Source organism: Spinacia oleracea, chromosome 1 (genome assembly GCF_020520425.1).
Source record: "Spinacia oleracea cultivar Varoflay chromosome 1, BTI_SOV_V1, whole genome shotgun sequence".
Lineage (NCBI taxonomy): Eukaryota > Viridiplantae > Streptophyta > Magnoliopsida > Caryophyllales > Amaranthaceae > Spinacia > Spinacia oleracea.
The window spans coordinates 47,162,368-47,180,265 of NC_079487.1; the positions used below are offsets into that span (position 1 = coordinate 47,162,368).

General features: G+C 36.6%; 1 long non-coding RNA gene across 2 annotated transcripts in view; it reads right to left on the minus strand.

Annotated features, from left to right (window-relative positions):
- Positions 1-1,808: 1,808 nt before the first annotated feature.
- LOC110792459 (uncharacterized) overlaps positions 1,809-17,898 on the minus strand; it is a 33,405-nt gene continuing 17,315 nt past the window's right edge. For both annotated transcript variants that reach the window (XR_008926517.1, XR_008926534.1), the window contains 2 exons: positions 3,908-3,989; positions 1,809-2,906 (listed from right to left, as the gene is read on the minus strand). This is a non-coding gene — a long non-coding RNA (uncharacterized lncRNA). The remainder of the gene's footprint in view (positions 2,907-3,907; positions 3,990-17,898) is intronic.

Sequence of the window (17,898 nt, forward strand, 5' to 3'; positions counted from 1 at the left end):
CCCAACACTTTGAATGACCTGGCTTTGACCCACTTAGTGAAATAGTCGATGGCGACCAGTATAAACTCATGACCCCCTGTGCCTGTTGGAGTGATTTTGCCGATGACGTCGATACCCCAAGCTGAGAATGGCCATGGTGATGATTGAGAATATAGAAAGGACGGGGGAATGTGCTTTAGATTTGCACACTTTTGGCAGGTAGGACATTTATTGACAAAGAAGTAGCAATCCCGTTCTAGGGTGGTCCAATAATATCGAGCCCTGACAACTTTGAGGGCCAACATCTTCCCATTCATGTGGGTACCACAGACTCCGGCATGTACGGTGTCCATGACTCTTTGTGCTTTGTGCCTGTCGACACATCGGAGATTGGGGCCACTAGGGGACCTCTTGTATAAAACGCCGCCTTCTACGACGAAATTGGCTGATTGTAGTCGTAAAGCCCTTTGACTCTTTCTTGAAAAGTGTGGGGGATACTCAGAGTTTTGCAAATACCTTTGAATGTCTGTAAACCAAGGCTCATCTCTGTCAGAATCGATGTCGTCAATAGCATGGACGTATGCTGCTTCTTGACGTGTTTCAATTGTAAGTGGCATTTCAGCCTTGCCATTTGGAATGCTGATCATTGAAGCCAGCTTTGCTAGTGCGTCGGCGAATTGATTCTCCTCTTTCGGGAGGTATGTGTAGCGAAGCTCTTCTACTTTCTCAGACAGCTTTTCAAGGTAGGATTGGTAGGGAGCCAAGCTTTCGCTCCTTACTTTCCATTTTCCGGAAATTGGATTGCTGACCACGGAGGAATCTCCGTACACTCGAAGTTTCTGGACACCCAATGCTAAGGCGGCTTCCAGGCCCATAATGCATGCTTCATATTCTGCCGCATTGTTTGTGACTTTGAATTGCAGTTTTGCTGACATAGGAATGTGGGTGCCGTCTAGGGCTACTAGAATTACTCCAACACCACATCCGTTTTGATTTGAGGCACCATCATAGTGCAGCGACCAACTGTCGTCGCTTGTCATTAGGATTTGCTCGTCGGGTAAGTCATAATCCTCCTCTTCTGCCTTGATGGGACAGTTGGCTAGGACGTCTGAGACTGCTGAACCCTTGATAGATTTTTGAGGGGTCTACTTGAGATCGAATTCTGCTAGCATGACCAACCATCTGGACAACCGTCCGTTGAGAGCTAGTTTTTCAAATAAGTACTTAAGAGGATCCGCTTTTCTAATTACATGCACTGTATGGGAGATCATGTAGTGCCGTAGTTTCTTTGTGGCCCAAACCAAGGCAATGCTGAGTTTTTCGAGCTGAGTGTATACTAGAAGAAAAAAGCTAAAGTGCAGGCTCATTTTAAGGGGTTAAGTGCGGGCTTTTACATGTGCAGCACATGGCTTGCCCGCACTTGATGTTTCTCAAGTGCTGCAAAAAAATTGGCAGCACTTGATACTTCAAGTGCTGCCAATTTACAAAATGAGCCCGCACTTGACAAATTTGGTGCTGCCAATTTTGCAATATGAGCCCGCACTTGGCAAAGTTTGTGCTGCCAATTTTGAAAATGAGCCCGCACTTGACAAATTTTGTGCTGCCAATTTTGGAAATTAGCCCGCACTTGACATAAAAATGGGCAGCACAAGCATAAAAAAGAGCCGCACTTGATATATATAAATGAGCCGCAATTGATCTAGAAATTTGTTATATAACTGATATCCCTGCTACATATATTATACAATTAGACCACGCCCACTAGCTATCCTCCATACATCACATAAAAAAAGTATTCAATTATATAGATAATTAAATTGAATAGTATATAATTATAAATATAAAAATTGATCACATTAAAAATTTACAATACTATGAAAAACTAGCATCCATAATCTAAGTTTCACTACAAGAAAAATATCAAAGACAAAAATCGGCCAAGGACACAATTCAGCTTGGATGGAGCATGTGAAAGTATACAAAAGTGAATAACTATGAAGACCAACACCGATAATGGGTGCTTCATCGCTGTTCTTTGCTTTCAACTATTCATAGAGGTCAGCACGGGATAAAACATTTGCATCACATTTTTGCTGTTCTTTGCCTTTAATTTCTATTGTACTCATTTTCCCCACACCGGCATCACATTTTTTATGGATTATAAGAAAATGGAATTTAGAAGGTTAAGTACTTAAAGTTGGTTAACTTAGCAGAAACAAATCGCAAAACATCATAGGCTTTAAACAGCAGAAACAAACGAAACAAAAACAACTTTTTAAACTTGTGACTTAATTGTTCAGACTATAAATTTCAGTCAATCTATTCTCCTTCTAATGATATAAGAACTCACATGCTAAAGAAACTAGAAATTCTTAACAAAATTATGCAGAAATAACTCAAAGAAGTGAGCTTTTCATTCTATGCAACTGGGGTTCTTGTCCAACTCATGATGTTAGTTTGCAGAGTAAGAAAGTTTTAGCCAGTTGCGGTTAAGAGAGTCCACATCAATTTCGCTGGGTATAAATTTGGATGGGTTTTTTAGATTGTTTACAACTTGAATTGTGAAAAAACTTTAAAAAAGCAGAGACACAATTTCAATCTATAAAGTTACAGAATGGTGCAGAAACATTTAGCAAAACTTTCTAAATTCCAATGATAAAAACATGTTTCATATCAGAAACTGAAAGAAGAAGAGGCAATTTTTTCAACAGCTAGAAACAAAATAGTGTTTTAAGAAAAGTTTAAGACAGAAAAAAAAGTATACCTGAACCATCTTCACTTCATGAATTATTTCCCTAACCGACCTAGAAGGTCCTAAGCTAGGCATAAGCATTGCAGGCGGATCCACGGAAGCAGAATTAAATCCGTCACCATGATTATGATTTGTACCAACAATAAGATCTGATGAGTGTGTATCCTGTTTCTTTCTGTATCGGGGCCAAGCTTCCATTAATTTAGTTTGATCAATGTATGGAATTCCGGGAAAAAAAATCAAAAGTAACAAAAACAGTAGCAAATAACATATGATTGGCAGAGAAATTACTTTGGTAGTATAGTTCCTTCTCTCAGGTAAAGCCAACCATTAGTGTACTTATTTCTCTTATATACTATCTAGTCTACGGGAAGTATATAATGTAGAGAAAACATTAAGATCACCATAAGATTATGAAATTTTAAAGCATACAAAGATACACTTGGAAACTCAGTGGTAGAAATTAAGCACCAAATTACATAATCAGAAAATCTCCAGAACAAAAAGCATAGTCTACTTGTTGACCTCTGCCATCTCTCCCTCTCTCTCCCTCTCTCTCATTTGTTTGAAATGCAAAAGCTATTAATCAAATAAACACATTAAACAGAAGACTAGTGAATACATGTATACTATGAAAAATCTGTAGAGTAGAAAATTAGAATATGTAGTTAACTTCTTTTAATTAAATGTAAAATTAACAAATCTAGCAATTCAACATCAATAAAAAAAAGGTCACAGTAAATCAAATTCAATTCAATCACTTAATTTATCATCAAATTAAAATGAATCACTTAATTTATCATCAAATTCAAATCAATCACTTAATTCACAGCGAAAATCATATAAAAAATTGAAAAAAATACTCGAACTCACAAACAAACCAACATAACTAAACCCTTAATTCATATTAAAAACCCAGAGCAATTAATTGAACATAGAAATCAAGATAGAAGAGAGAAGATACACTAGGTGTTAATAAACATTTGAAAAGAGAGAAGATACACTTGGTGTTAATTGTACAAAAAATCAATAAACATTTAAAAAGAGGTGTTAAGTTGTTCGCCGCTAACCAGTCACATTGAAGAGGTCTACTGTGATTATTATCCATCCTAAGTATTAAACAGTAAATTTTAAAAAATAGGTTTCATTCCACCAATGCATACAAGAGATACTTACTTGATCCATAACGAAGTCTACTAGCTCCAAGTCTCCGAAAGCATGAAATAACAGCCTTAGTGGTCCCAGATGCATCCGTGACCTTCAAAAACAAAAGGTATATGTCATATTCAATACTTAAAAGATATGCCATGCCATCTAACTGAAGGAAATATGTCCTTCACCCAAAGTGCATTAAGTCTAATACCAAGGTTCAGATTAATTGCGAACAATTAATTCAGTGAGATCAAGTGATCGGAACAGCTAGCTGGAGCAATGCTTCCGATCAGTGAGTTCTAATGGATATTAAACTCACAACTCACTCTTGACTGAATCTACAAGGTCACACCAATGACACGTAACAGATCACCGGATTAAATGAATCGGAAATTCATTTAATAGCTTTTCGGGAATTAAAGTTGGAAACGTATTATACGATACGACCTTGCATCGGAATCGTATATCGTATCGCGAATATTCGTAAGCTAGGCGAGAAGAATAAATCGTATCGTACGACGGTGATTCGTCGTATATGAAACGATAAATAATATATCGGAAATATATTAAATCGCGAATACGAGGAGCGGCCCACGAGCCGAGTGCACGAAGCACTCGAGGCCCATGGGCGCGCGAGCGCTAGGCGAGCAAGCAAGGCAACGCAACAGCGACAGGCCCATGGCCGAGGAGCTGTGCGCGTGCGGGCCGAGACCACGACACAGCAGCAGCAGCGTGGCCACGGCCCAACTCGCTGTGCGTGTCCGTGTGATGGCGCGCGGGGCTTGCTAGCCGGCCTTGCTTCAAGGCTTGGTCGGTTAGTAAGGTTATGTAAATAACCTTCTAACCTCTTTCCAACTAGACACAACACAATACACACAACCCTAGGAGAAAAACAGAGAACCCTAATTCTCTCTGTGCCTCCAAAGTGTGTTCATCCCAAAAAGCAAAATTGATCGATTGTCTAAGCTACGATAATCAAGACGGATCTGAACGTGTCGGTGAACCAAGTAGAGGAACGACAAGTGGAGTTCTTTGTTCGTGTTCGTTGACATATTATTGTGGAAAACACGCTTCGAATGTAAGTTTGCTTAATCTGTGCTTTATACATGTTTCCTGGCTTTGGGGATTGTTTCCGCACATGTTATTATGTTTAACTGTATTCCCCTACAGTGGTATCATGAGCATTATGTATTCAAAGCATGAATTAGCATGATTTATTGTTTTTGCATCTGTTGAAAATTTTGAATTTTTGTTGGATTTTCGGAATGTTTTACGAATTATTGGATGAATTGCGTAATAATTAGGTCCGAAATAAAAAAGATTCGTTTTTTCGAGTTTTAAAACCCTAATCTGATTGAAAAGGATTTTCTAAGATCAACTCATGAGAACGGAATTGCAAAAACAGGCCTCAAAGTATCGTTTTTTGGGCGTTTTTGTTAATTTTTCATTAAAAATTAAAAGTGTCGGACAGTAATTCAATTAATTATAAGGTCGACCTAAGCTACTTGGAATTGCTTGAAATTTTGACACATTGTTTCTAGGTATATTCTTGATCTATGGTAAAAATTTCAGATTTTTCCGATAAGTATAAACCCTAATTTTACCTTTCCCCAATTCGTAAAATTTGAAACCCTAATTGAATTTTAATTAATTTTGGTTTAATAATTCGGTTAATTGGGAAAGGGGATATAATTTCATGGGTCAGTGGCTAATTTTAAAATTATTGGATTAAAATTTTGAATGGTTTCGTTAATTTTAATCGCACTTAAACCAAATTATTAAAAATCTGAAATTTAAAAGTTAATGAACGATTTAAAGCTTCGGATTTTATTAATTAAAAGTTCAAACTTTAATGTTGATTCTTTCGTTCTTAAAAGTTTGAATATTATTAGCCCTTGATTTAATAATTTTACGAAATTGGATTGTCGTCGGAGTTTATTAAATCGTTAAAAAAAAACGTTGTTTTTCGAAAATAAAAATCGTAACTTTTTGAAAAATAATATTAATGCAAGTTCGTGAAATTAAATTTAATTTTAATTGAGTTGGTCCGTATCACGAACCAAAGGCACGAACACAAGTGTGGTGGACGTATGGCTCGTCGAGCCATACGGGCTGCTATGCATTGGCCGAGCCGCAGCGACACGGGCAGCAGCAAGCGTGCTGTGTGCCTCGTGGGCGCTGGGCGAGGAAGGGGCAAGCATTTCTTGCGGGGGCTGCGACGAAGCAAGGCACAAGGCCATGCGACGTCCAGCGCACGAAGGCACAACGGCGCAGCGCAGGGGCAGCGACAGCTGCGGACACGCGCGCGCGCGAAGGCCTGGGGTGTGCGAGCTTGCTCGTGCGCCTCATGGGCCACACGCAAGGGATTGGGCTGGGCGCAAGCCAAGTCCAAGTACGTAATCGGAATTTTTTCGTTGAAAATTGTTTATTTCGTTGGGCTTCGTATATTTGCATTAATTTGGGCTCGGGATATTTAATTTAATATTTTATTTGCTTGGGCCGGGCTGCGAGTTTTAATTTAATATTCCATAATTAATTATCTGGAATAATTATTGGTTTGAGTGGGAGCCACTAAATGAAATTAAAATGAAATAATTATTTTAATTTATTTCGTAGGTCGCATTATTTTAATTAAATTCATTTTTAATTAGAATAAAGTCTAAGGATTAATAATTTGGAAATTGATTAATCTTTTAGGACATGTTTCTGTGAACGTGAATTTTAATTAATTTACGTAAATACTTGCATTTTAATATGGGCCATTCGTTTTAGCACACGAATGGGTGAATGCATAGAATATATATTTTATGTAATGCAGGTACTCCAAGTGACTAGTATGGCCAATTTAGGATAGTTAAATACGGTCTGCGTACCGTTCTATCTTTGAATATAAAGTTTTAAATATGGTCTGCGTACCATGGAAATTTTGATGTAATTTATTATTTTCAAGTATTTCTAAGTTTAGAACTTTAAGTTAGCATTTGAACGAAGATTCAAGACGATGCCAAGCTAACAAGAAGGTGATGAAGATTGGATGCTTCAAGACAAATGTTTTGGGCCATACTAGATCACCATTTATTTATGCACTTTGATATATATATATATATATATATATATATATATATATATATATATATATAGTCATACATTCACGCATATATATATTATGCGTGAATGTATGAATGTATGTATGCTTTGCATGAACAGGTTGTTTAATATGAATCGATTAGATTAAGTTCACTAAGTAATCGAACCAACATAGAAATAACTAGGTCCAAGTAATATTGAGTTTAAAATTTCCTTCCAAATCAAGCACTTACAAAATTCTAGGGATCTAAGATAGTAGGTTTACGCTAAAGCGAGGTGCTATTTTAGTTGACTTAGGTGGTAAGGCGTCCTAAAGGAGCACGTTGATTGTGGTTACAACTCAAACAACAATGGCATTAAGTTGTGGCAATGGGATAAATTATGGCATTAATTTATTAACCAAGAGTAATTTGGAGATTACTAGCAATAGGTTTTGCTTACCTAAAATCTTAAACTACTTAAGACATGCTCACTAGTAGAAAAAACCCCTATTGCACCCCCCTTGTTGCAGCGTACATGTCTTCATTCGCTTCAACAAGTAGTCAGTCAACGCGGGTCAAACCCTATAAAAGGTTGTTGCAGCGTACATTTTAAATGTTCCCTGCAATAAGTGTTTTTGCAGGGGGCTTTTACTGTTCGCTGCAATAAGTTATAACCTGTTGCAGGGTACATCTCTTTAGACGCTGCAACAGGTCAGCTCTCAAAACCCTTCTCGCTTCTAATTAACAATACTGGCTCGCGTTTTAATTTGCAGCAGCTGGGTACTTAGAATTTTTTCTCTTTCAAAATTTCTCATCCCGCGCATCACCTTCTTCTTCGATCTTCCTGGCCTCAGATCTACCGGAAACACCGCAGCACCTGGCCCCTTCTTCTTCTTCCTCGCTGCCCCCCTTCTTCTTCCCTCTGCGTTTTTTCTCTCTCCTCTGCTTCTCAGTCACATCCGAAAATTAGGGTTTGTGAATTGAAATTGGGGATTTGGGTGTTAGGGCTTTTCGTAAGCAATGGTGGTCGACACATCTGAAGCTTCTTCCGACACATCAGCGGCAGAGCAGTGGTGGTCGACACATCCAAACCGCAGTGGTGGTCGACACATCCGAACCTTCTTCGTCTATTGAGGATAGCAATCTTCGATTCACGCGTTTCCGCCGCTGGTAATTTAATTTTCTTCTTGAATTTGTGTTATTTTACTTTAATTCTTATTCAATTTGTTGATTAATCAACTTTATTGGTTTAATTTGATTTGATTTATGATTCTATGAGATTCCTTACAAGTCTTTGATTTTGCTGATTGAAGGATTGAATTATTCGTTACTTCTGTGTGCACATGTTGTTTGTTTAATGTTATGTGAGTACTATACTATGTATGTTTGAGGGGGTTGGTGTTCTGCTTCTGATACATACCAATTTTTTTTTGTATCTAATCTTGTTTTATGGTTGATTGGCCTTATGGAAACATCTGATAGGACGTTTGAGGTCGCCTAGTCCCTATATTGGAATTCCACGTGCTTCAATGGGATGTTACCACGTCCTATCATATGTTTCCACGTGCTTCAATTGTGCTTGAGCAAAATATAAGAGCAAATGATAGATGTTGTTTAAATATAAAGAGCTTGTGATAGCTTGTATTGATGAAGCTTTGGGGTGATCCATTATTTTTGATGGGTGAGAGAGGAGATTTCCATATATTGATGACATCTAGACTATTCTAGTTGAGCTTTCCATATATGCAGACATCTAAACTATATTATCTGCATACAAAACGTTAACGAGTAATTTTCAATGTTAATAGCAATGTTGAAATTGGTTTATTGAGATTTTTTTTGGATGAATTAAAATATCAAGGTTGTTTCGAGAAAGATTTTGTACTGGAGGAGTGGAGGGTGTCTAAAAGAAATCCCTAATTTTATTCACATTTTTACTTTCTTTTTTGTTTCACTTTGTATCTGCCGTTTAATGTTCTAGTTGAGCTTAAAATTTATGAATGCAACATATGTTATCTCATTCATCCTTCCTCTCGTTGAAAAGATTAGAGATCATCAAATAAAATATAATAGTATTAACTTTTTCAGTGTCAGGTGTAATTGTGATTTTTGAAATTGTGTTTGCCAAGCCATCTTCAGTTTCTAGTTTCAGGGTGTCTGATATATGGCATGTTAGCAAAGTAGGGTGAATCATTTATTGATTTGGAGAAAAATAATGGAAAGATTAGTTGTGAGGTTGACGTGCTTTGAAAATTTTGGCATGCCCTTACCAGACTTCTTTCACTATCAGCAAAGTTGGACATATGAGCTTAAGCCAAAAGGCCTGTTAAGAGACATGATCTTGAAATGCAGGGAACTTAGCTTATGATTTTCTATCTACGTATCTATTGCATCTCGTGCACCGCTTTATGGTCGATCTTGATTACACAAGTATTTCCATTGCAATATGCTTACTTTCTGTCTTGTGAATTTATGTAATTTTGGTTACTTTTGATTGGTTGCTGATCTTACTACTGCATGACTTAGTCTGAAACATTCTTTAAGTTTGAAGTGGAGATCCTTCTAATTTATAATTATGGGAAACTTGGAATATATGATCAACCCTCAGTATAGTGAACAACCATGGAACGGTCTAGGAATGGAAGGATCTACAATGGAGCTTTTGTTCTGATATTTCACCAAGAGTGTTGAAATTAGGTTGCTGACTAATTGAGATTGACTGTTACTTCAGTGTTAATACCGTGAAATACTTGAGCGCCATTGTTGAGTCACAATGCCAGCTAGGGATCGTATACTCTCGGTCTTGAATATATAGTATCATTGTGTTACGGTATTTTAAAAACTACCTTCATAAATTTATCATTGTATAGGTTTGACAACGAAGTCTTGTGAAATGGGCAGAGTTCATATTTTTCTGCTTCCATGGCAAGCAATTGGATACCTTATGTCACTGCCTTTAGACTTCTAGAGGTAGCTATTATTCTGGTATTCATGTCAATTTGTTTCTTGCAGATAGGCAAGAGGGTCTGATACTGCCATACAACTTAGCAGACTAGAAATTGCAAAGGTAAGTGGTGCTAGTTGTACGATTGTTGAAGCTACTGATTTGAGATTGCTGATTGTGGATGTTCCATTTCTGTAGGAGATAGCTACAGAAGTCCAGAGTGAGTCAAAGTGGAAGCAGTTGGGAGAATTGGCTTTGTCTTCAGGAAAGGTGATTGATTGTTGTATATAGTATCCCATCATTCATGTAACTTCTTGTTTCGGTTTTGCTGAATCATTAAAAATCTCACGAGAAGCAAAGAGAACATTCCACCTTCTCACATCTTTTGAAGCTGTGTAGTGTCTACATCTGGTCCTCTCTGTAGTTTATAGTTCGCACTCCCTGTTTGGTAGACCTGGAAAGAGCAACCCAACTCGAAATTGAAGGAAATAATGCCCTTGGTCCAAGTATGCATTCTATGTTAAGTCTAATAAATGCGGTTCAGTATTAATTAACAAGTTAATAATTCAGTGAGATCAAGTGAGCTGAATGCCTAGCTAGAGGCCGCTTCAGTTCAAGTGGAATTAATGATATTAATCCACAGCTTACTCTTGACTGAACCCGTAGGGTCACACAAATAGTACGTAAACGGATCAAGTATTTAATGGCATTAAATACTCTATCTATGGATATTCGGAATCGACGGATCTTGGTTTCAGTGGGAGCTGAGATCGTCACAAGCAAGAAATGAATACACCGGAAACGATGATATTACCGGAAACGGAAATATGGATCGTATCGGAAATATAAATATTATCCAAGTCGTAGATGTTGTCGGAAACGGAAACATGGTACGTATCGGAAAATATTATCGGAAATGGAAATATTGCCGGAATCGGAAATATTGCCGGAAACGGAAATATTGTCAGAATCGGAAATATTATCGGAATCGGAAAATAGTTCCGGAAACGGAAATATTAAATATTTGTTCGAAACGGAAATTAATTCCGGAATCGGAAATATTAAATATTGTTCGTATCGGAAATGAATTTCGGAACCGGGAATTTAATCGGAAGCGTATCGTACGAATAAGCATCGGACGAGGCCTTCCGGACGAAGGCCCAGCACGAAGCCAGGCCATCGCCCAGCAAGCCAAGCGCGCCACACAAACAGCCAAGGCCACGCCAGGCCCAGCGCAAGGCCAGGCCCAGCAGGCCGTGGCAGCGCGCACAGCGCGCGCAGCAATGGGCTGCGAGCTGTGCTGCTGCTCGCGTGGGCTTGCGGCTCGCGTGGGCCGAGCAGCCGTGTGGGCTGTGCGCGGGAATGGCCTGCACGCTCGTAGGTCATGCTCGTGTAGAGTTTGTGTTCACATACGAAACCTAAATTGTATAGGATTTGTTTGATGATTAAATTCCTAATCTTAAAAGGATAAATATTAATTAATTAGAGTCCTACTAGGATTCTAGTTTAATTAATTAGTATCCTAATAGGATTCCAGTTCCTTTTCCATACCTCTATAAATAAGGGCCTAGGGTCATTATTTGTAGGACGATTGAAGTATTCACAAGGTAAGTTTTTGAAATAAAATTAGCCATACACTTGCAAACAATAGCCGAAAATCCTAGCAACCTTAAGGGCGATTCTAGTTGGTCTAACTTGAGGCGGATCCGGACGTACTGTGGACTATCTACGGAGGGACGACATTTGGAGTCCTAAAGACTTGTTCTTGTTCGGTTCGGGGGCAGCTAGGGAAGGCACGCTACAACATGTATGCATCAATACTATGCTAAATGATTATGTGAATATAATATGCTTTCCTGGCTTTATGGTTTTTCCGCATGATTTATGAATTGTCATATGTATCATAACCTAACAGTGGTATCACAAGCCTCTTATTATTTTCATAATCTAAATTGCATAAACATGGTTAAATATTACAAATTTGCAAGAATTAAAAGGGGTGATTAATTTTCGTAATTGTTAATTAATTGCAAATTGTGTTTATTTAATTATACGTACGCAGTTTTTCGGCAGTTTCTTCGTTACTCATCCAAATCGAGTGATTTTTGTGTCAATTCCGCATGTAAAAGGCATTCTAAAATTTTGACAAAAACATTATTTTTCGGCCTAACCCAGAATTCTCAAATTCGAAGCCTAACTATGACTTTTCGGAGGTTTTAGTTTTTCGAATGCAAAATTTCGTAAATTTAAGATGTTAAATTAAATATTTGCGATTCTTGTTGATAAATCTTGAATTTTTTATTGACCTACTGTATATGTTTAACAAGTTTGAATGCCTAGCCTTGTTAATTATGCAATCTAATTTGTAATTATGATTAATTTGTTGAAAATTGAAATAATTTAGAATTAATTTGATTTTCATAATTAGTTATAATTTAATTAGAGACCTATGATTAAAAACCACCATAAAAATTGTAAATTTATGTTAAATTTTAAATTTTTTATGACCTAGACTTGAATCCATGTTAATTGGAAATCAATTAAATAATAAATTTTCGATTTTTCGCCCTAAAATTATGAAATTAATATTATTTATTAATTTGTCATTAATTTTGAAAATAAATTCTTAATTTTTTATGCGATTCGCTCATATAACTTGCACACACAAAGCAATTGACGCTACGTGTTACCCTTAAGGGGTGTTGTATAGTGCGGGCATGCGACGACGAGCAAGGGAGCTCGTCGCCCATGCGGTACGAATGCAGCGAGCAAGAGCATGGTGAACGAGCACAAGGCAGCAGCCCTGCCTTGTGTCGTGGGCTGTGAGCAATGGGCGCATGGGCAAGGGCGAGAGCAAGGCACGAGCAGTCGCGTGTGGGCAGCAAGCGAGCTGCGCCACAGCACGCAGTGCCTCGCGCAAGCATGCAGAGCCTCGCGCGCAGCGAGCGCAAGCTCGCGTGCCACGAGCGCTACGCACAGCGTCGATGGCTCGCGCGCAGCGAGCGTCAGCTCGCATACTGCTGCCTCGTGCGATGAGCACAAGCTCGCGTGCGGGAAAGGCAGGCGCGCAGCGAGCGATGGCTCGCATGGATCGAGCGCTGGCAAGCGAGCGCAGCGAGCGATGGCGCGCGCAGCGAGCACCAGCTCGCGTGTTCGATTGATGCCTTGCGATGGTGAGCAGCAGCAATGCGACGCAGCGCATGGGCTGCAGGCACATGGCCAGCAATGGCTGTATGCGTGTAGCCCATGGGCGTGCTTGCGTGGGATTGTTGCGTTGCGATTAGATCGTTTTGAAATTTTAATTTGAAATTTTCAGTTTACGTAATTTTAATTAATTTTAAAATTAATAATTTAAATTATTTTCTTGGATTTTTATTTTGAATATTGTAATTATAATAAATTTTATTTATTCTAATTATTTTACTAAAATTAAAATCATGAATTAATTTAAATACGACTGAAATTAAATTAAACTTTTTGGATTCAATTATAAATTTATATGAGCTTTAAATTTTAATTAAATTTGTATGTTTCCGGTTAGACTAGAAATACATTTTTATGTTTAAAATTAGTAAAGCATATGAATTTATTGGTTTAAGTGGGAGCATTTTTAGTCATAAACTCTTGATTAGGTCTACAAATCCTTAAGGTTAAAACAACTTGATTAGAATTAATAAGGACTGAATAATTTGTAGATTATTGGTGCCCTTGATTAATTGCTGCAAATGTTTATGTGATGCATAATGTGTTTTACTAACCAGCTATGTGGGCCATTCATGATAATGAATGGGTGAATGGTATATATTGTATATGTACTGTTTTGCAGGTTATGAAGTGACTAGTATGGCCCAAATAGGATAGAAAATATGGTCTGCGTACCATTAATTTGAATGTAATTGGTCTAAAGTACCAAAGTTGTTTTTCAATTCAAATATGGTCTGCGTACCATCAAATAGTTGTAATTAGTTTTAATTATAGCTTATCCTATTTGAAGAAAATGGTGCCTCCCACGGAGATTTTCAAGACGGACTTTGAAGTTGAAGCTTCAAGATGAAGTCGGGCCATACTAGATCACATTTATCTTATGCATGTTTTAAGCTATTTATTTCTTTTAAATATGTCTTAAATATGCATGAGATCAAAGCTTGATTATGTTGCATGATTAAGGATTTTAGTTCACTTAAAATCTAACCAACATAGTAAAAGCCTTAAGTTTCAAACTTAAAAATTGAGTTAAAAGGTGCCATGCCAAAATATACACTTGCTTGGATATCCTTTACATCAATCTAGTAATAGTTTTCGCTCAGCGAGGTGTTACTTATTGGTCCTAAAGGGGCAAGGTACACAAATAATTGTGAGTACATGTTAGTTTTGGTGAAACTCAACGATATAAGTAAGGAGTCCTTTTATGTCGTGGCAAAATCGATAGGTTTACCTAATAAGTTCTTAGACGTGCCTATCAACCAAGAATAGTTTCTAGACTATTAGCAAAAGGTTTTTGCTTACCTAAGATGTTTTAGAATTGAGTCGACAAACTGTGCTTAGCTCTTCAATGATTTTAGGATCTTGGAATCATTTTATTCACACCTGCCGGAACAATAAATTCGAATAAAATGCCAATAACTTGTTTGAATTGCATGGTTGCTTTAATTTTCAAGTTATTATTCATGATAAATGTTTAGACTTTGCATGCTTCAATGTATGTTTTAATTATTGTTTATAATTAAATATCTTGCACTGCAGTAAATCCTTTTAGAAAGGTAACAGTAAATTTCCTCGATTGGTAGTGAATCCAAGAACGATTCACGGAAATGAGAGAAAATGAGCAATTTAAATGTACGTTTCTTTTAGCGACTTTTATGGTTGTTTTCGAATATCAAAGTCGAATGGCAAACCGATTGGTGCTTGTGAATTCAAAATACAATGTAGTTTTGAGATCATAAAGCATTGAGTTTAAACGCTCAGCTTTACCAATGGTTAACAACCTAATATCTTTGTCCATTTAATTCTCGAATGAGTCTAGTCCCTAGACATTCGAATAGATAGATGCTTAGAGAACTTTAGAAGCTTCTGGTAAGATCATCTAGTTGAAACTTAATATTCAACATAAAATGGTAAGAACCTTGTTGGAGCGACATTGGACATGTCTAACAAAGTATAAAAGTCAACACTAAAGAATTCAATTCTTAAGACTATAAGAAAGGGTACAAGAAATAGGAAAACAAGGAACAAATGAAAGGAATTTACGATTTCGTTTCTACCTATAAGTTTATGTTTAAAGAGAAGTGACCTAGCAATCAAACTTCCTTGGTATCATATACCGCTTGAGGTTCTTACTTCGGTAATAACTCAAACAATGGAAGCTAGGCTACACTAATGACCTACAAGTGGGAAATGAAGCATGGCAATGCTACATTAGTTGTAGGGTCATCTAGTTTGTTTTAAGTCATTTCAAGGCTGGAACTTAATGGCTATTTTGTTCCATAATCAGCATACCTAAATTTCTGTTTCAAACACAGAAAGATTCACATTCAAGAAAAACAAAAACAATGTTTGTTTGTTTATTTGAATGAAATGGTCATTTACGGGTTGAGTCAATATGCTTGATTAAAACAAACAACTCTTTAACAATAAAAACTTTACTGGGTTCAAATCAACCCCTTGATTTGAGTTCCACTAATCTTTGGCATTGTTGCTTAGACCATATCAACAAGTTAACATTAAAAAGCTCTATTTTGATGGACTTTTGAAAGTTGATTGATTTCTAGATCAATTTAAGACAACTAGTCTTACTTGTTGAAAGTAATAATAGATTTGAACTATTGTTAGAACGCCTAGACAATAGAGTTCAAAGCTAAAGAAAGATTTTATGACTTTATTATTTCACATGGATTTGAGTAAATATAGGTTTATTTACTCAAATGTGATATAAGTTGAATCTGTTTGGCTAGTTCAAAGATTCAGAAGTATAAAATCCACTTGGCAAGAAATCATAAAGATCTAGGTTAGATCATGTTGATGATTACTTGAGACCAAATATGATCATCAGTGATTGTGTGTTGTAATTTCACAATCTAGGTCCATAAGATATGGCATATCTTAGTTGGAATAATCGAAGTCAATTAGTACTTGATTCGATTAATGATGAATCATAAAGACTTTTCCTATAATTTCTAAACAAAATGCTCAACTACCACCAAACTAAACCAAATTCGTCAAAGCTATTAAAAAGTAACTTCAGAATAACTTTTCATAAAATATATCTAGAGAGTTGCAAAACTCAGTGGGAGCTTAGTGTTTGTCATTCAACAAACTAAGGCCCAAGTATAGATATATGCTTCATTGTGATTTATTCAAATGAGACACAAGGGTATTGTTTCTACCACGAATTTTTGAGAACATAATGTTTGTTTGCTCGAAATAATGTCCTTTTGGAGATTCGTTTCCAAAATGACAAGTGGGAGAAAATAGACCTCGAAAGTCTTCGAGGCGAACAACAAACATAAACGGACATTCCGAAGGCTTTTCGAAGTGCTTCAGAAAATCTGAACTTATTCTTTAAGGACTTTAGAAGTGGCTTTAAAGAATAGACATCTCTTAGAAGACTTTACAAGTGCTTCAAGGAGAACAGAATATTCAAAGGACTTTCAAGTGTCTGTTGATATTCTATTGTTTGATGTTCTATACCCAAGTAGGCATGGAGTTCAAGTCATTGAAACTATGAGATTCTTCTATTAGATAGTGAAGAAACATAGAGTTCAGGTCAATGAAACTATGAAATTCTTCTATTAGATAGTGAAGAAACCTACAACTTGCAGTCAAAACTATTGTCATTAATGAGTTTGTGACTTGCAAAAAAGCTATGACGAAATATAGATTCCCTAAAATGGTTAGAGGCCATATATAGACTCAAATGTTTTAAAAGGTTAGAGGCCATAAAACATACTCAATGTTTTGATGACAAAATTGAAATTTTGTTGATTTGCAAGAATAGTTTCACACCTATTGGTTGCAAGTTTGTTTTAAGGATAAAAACTATCAAACATGGAATTGTGTTCACACACAAAGCTAGATCAGTTGCTAAAGGTTACAAGCAAATTGATGGCATGGATTGTGTTGAAACCTCATGCATAATCGTAATGCTCAAGTCTATAATTCAAGCAATGATTGCATATTGGTAAATATGGCAATTGGATGACAAAGCGTATTCCTCAATCAAATGTTGGAGCAAACTATGTACATAACATGTCATAGGATTTGTGGATCCAAGTAATGCTTAAAAGGAAAGCTAGCTTATGAAATCTAACTACAGATTTAAGCAAGCAATTGGGAATTAGAAATGTATTTTAGTGAAGCTAAAAAGTATTTTAGTTTCATAAAATGTACATGATTATTATAGATATATAAGAAGTTTAGTGGGAGTACATAAAACTTAATTGGTCCTATGTGTATCACACACATATCTCTCTATTGTGAAATAACATTCAAATGCTAATGACTTAGATTTGAAATTATTCATCAATGACGGACCAAGGCGAAACTTAGTACATACTGGGTATTAAGATCTGTTTTAGATTAAGTAATGGCATTTACTAAATCAAACACGAAAGACTCCATAGGAGATATTCGACCCATATGAATAAATCTAAGTAATGAATGTTTGAACTATGTATAAGCAGTTACTAAGTTAAACATCAAAGGATCTAAATGAGATTCCTAACCTATATTATATATCAAAGAATTTAGCTGGATTCAATATCTACTGAAATTAAATGAGCTAAAGTTACATGAATAGAATTCAATTGGGAATTATTCTGCAAAAGAATTTATCATGTATGATATAATATGAGGATCGCCAAAAATGTATCGTATGACTTTGGGCATGACGAACATATACCAATCTCTATTGATCTAAGTGAAGATCAACTAGATTGAGATCAAGAAAAACTTATGGTACTTGAAAAGGTACATAAGATTAGTTCTTGACTCAAGGAAATAAAGAT